This window comes from Corvus kubaryi, unplaced genomic scaffold, assembly GCF_017639235.1.
Source record: "Corvus kubaryi isolate FWS band 111438036 unplaced genomic scaffold, C.kubaryi_AGA036_p1.0 123, whole genome shotgun sequence".
NCBI classification, from domain to species: domain Eukaryota; kingdom Metazoa; phylum Chordata; class Aves; order Passeriformes; family Corvidae; genus Corvus; species Corvus kubaryi.
Genome location: NW_024580658.1, coordinates 993,023 through 996,110, shown reverse-complemented (window position 1 = coordinate 996,110; position 3,088 = coordinate 993,023).

The following is a 3,088-nucleotide window of genomic DNA, read 5'->3' as shown; positions in this document are numbered from 1 at the left end:
GGAGTTCAGCTCTGCCAGGATCCATCCCACAGAGAATTCCCAACTCCCGGAGTTCAGCTGTGCCAGGATCCATCCCACAGAGAATTCCCAACTTTGAGGGAAAGAATTCCCAGTAAAAGGGATTTTCCCAACACCGGCCGTGCTGATCGGGAATTCCCTCTCCTCACTTTTAGAGTTTATCCCTTTCCAAGGAAAATGAGGGAAAACCCCTCCCAAAAAAGGGAACAATTCCCATGGTGGGGGGGAAATTGAAATGATCCAAGGTGGCTTTTTTTGGTCAGAATTCGAGGATTTCTCTGGGACTTCCCAAATTTCCAGTGGGGAATTGGTGTCCCAGGAAATCTGGGAAGCAGCTCCAGACCCAGAGCCCAAGGAATGGGGATGAGAGGAAGCCAGAGGTGGTTTGGTTGTGGTTTTTCCCTTGGGAAGAGATCCCAGGATTTTTTTTAGGACTGGGATTTTTCAGGATGGGGCTGGTTGGGAAGGCAAGGCTGCTTTTTATGGGAAGCACCAAAATTTTTGGGAAGGGGCAGATCCTGGAGGAAATTCCAGGTTCAACCATTCCCATCCTCCTGAATTCCCAATCCCGAGGGATCTGAGGGCTCTTCCCACCCCTGAGCCAGAGCTCCGGAATTCCAGTGCTGGGATAACGCTCCAAACACCCAGAGATTCCCAAGGATCCCTTCCCAACCTTAATTTTGTTTTAAGGAAAAATTTGTCCTTCCGAGGAATCCTGCTCCCGGAATTTATTCCTGTTTTTCCCTCCTTTATGGGCTTTGGATTTTCCCAAACACTCCCAGCCCTTTTTTCTCACCTCACAATTCATAAAGATTTTTTAAACTTCCCAAAAATGAAGATTTTTTTTTTCCCCCCCCAGGAAAAGTTTCTGGGATTTCTTTGATATTGCCCAAAATAAAGACTGGAATTAAAAAACAATTAGACCCCAAAAAATCCAATGAAAGAGAGACTGAAATGATAAGGGCAGGAAAGATAATAAAAAATGAGAAATAAATGTTAAATATATAAATAAATTAGAAATAAATGATGGGAAAAAAAAAGAACAAAATCTGCTCCTTTTCACACCAAATCTGCCTTAAAAATAATTTCAATTTTAGACTTTTTGTTTTGCCTGAAATCCACAAGGCTTCAGCAGGATGCAGGAATTCCACGGGTTTGGATCAAATCCCCGTTTTTGGGGCAAATCTCAGCTGCTTTTTTCAGCCCCAAATTCCTCCCTTCAGGAATTCCCCCCAGCTCCAAAGCGGCACCAAAACCTCTCCGGAGCTGGGGAGAAATTGGAAAAATTCCTGCCTCATTCCCAGATTTCAATCCTTAAAAAAAAACCATCCCAACTTCTGCTCCAAATCAGCTTTTCCTGGGATAAATCGGAAGCAGCTCGGTTCTGGGGGGAGGATGGGGCAGCAAAATTCACGAATACCCCGAAATTTAACTCAAAATCCACCCCAAAATTTCACTTCCCGGGGGGGTTTTGAAACCAAAACCTGAGCGAGGAAAATCCCGGGGCAGCAGGAAAGGCCCGGGGGGGTCTCCCAGCGCCAGACTTGTTGCTCAGCCTGGAATTGCCTCTGGAATTCCGCTGCAGAGGCTGGAAATCCTCGGGATCAGCCGGGGCTGGGGAGGGGGGAGCGTTTCCCTCTCGGGGTGGGGATTTTGGGGTGGGGGCAGCGCTGCCCTGCCTGCTTCCATCCCCGCCGCTCGCATTCCCGGAATTCCTGGCATCTGGAATGCTGCGCGAGGGGAAGGAGGGTGGCTGATGACAGCCCTGCTGCTCTCCGATCCCGAGCGAAGATTTCCCTCTTTGTTTGGGGGGGTTTTTTCCCCCCTTTTTTGCGGTTTTTTCCCTTCATTTCTCAGGGCTCTGCTCCTTCTGCTGCGAACCAATCCCAACCCCAACCCCAGATTCCTGCCAGGAATCAGGGATGGATCCCGAGCTGCAAACGGATCATTTATTCCCCCTCTGCTCTTGGGGGGGGTCCCTGCTGGGTTTTCCACCCGGGAAAAGCTCAGAATTCCCTTTTCGGGCAGGGAATTTCCTCCCCCTCCCCCGCGATCCCATCGCTGCCTTCTCCTCACCTGCGCCTCTGGAGCTGGGATCGCACCCTGGAATTGCCCGGGACCGGCGCACGGAGCTCCCGCAAAGGCTGGGATGCGTTTGGTGCTCCACGAGTGGGAGCGATGGGATCCCGAATTTCCCCGAATTACCCCAAAAACCCCGGGGTAACCTCCTGGATCGGCTGCGGGAGGGAAAGCTGGAGGTTTTTCCCTTTAAATAACCATTTCCCAGGATTTTTATCGTTCCTTTTGATGAGTTTTTGATGAGTTTTCCAAGTCCTGGGGGGGCGCGTGTGCAGCTCTTTCTTGAGGTGTAAAAAGGCACTTTCGGGTGTCCCGGGTGGCACCAAATTTATTTATTTATTGAGCGCCGAATTCCACGCGTGGCTCTTCCTCAGCCGGGGGAGGAGGGGGGAAATAAAATAAAATAAAATAAAATAAAATAAAATAAAATAAAATAAAATAAAATAAAACCACGAATAAATATGGAGATAATATTGCCCTGGAACCCAGCACGTCCCACCTGGGCAGCACCGAGGGACCCCCAAACCCAGCGGGGACCCCCCGGATTTTGGGGCGGTGGGCGCAGAGCCGCGCGGGGAACGCGCCCGGAGCCGCGGGACCCCAGCCCATCCCTCCGCGGGCAAAACGCGGCTCTTGGGGAATTTTTAAACATTTTTAGGATTTTTTTTTTCCCGCGGCCGGCGGAAGGCGGAGTGAGGGGGGGGGGGGGGGGCTGAGCGGAGCCGCGGGCGGGAGCGAGTTCTGCTCGTTAAGAGTTTTCCTCGTTAAGAGTTTCCCTCGTTAAGAGTTAATTGCGGCGCGGAGGGGCCGCTCCGTGCCTCTACTTGCAGCGGAGGGCGAGGGAAGGAGGAGGAGGAGGGAGGGAGGGAGGAGCGGGGGAGCCGCGGCCGCCCCCGGAGCCCCCGGCCCAGCCCCGGTGCCCCCGGTGCCCCCGGGGCTCCGCGCCCGCCCCGCCGGGGCCGGGGAAGGCGGGGGGCGGCCCGGGGGGGGG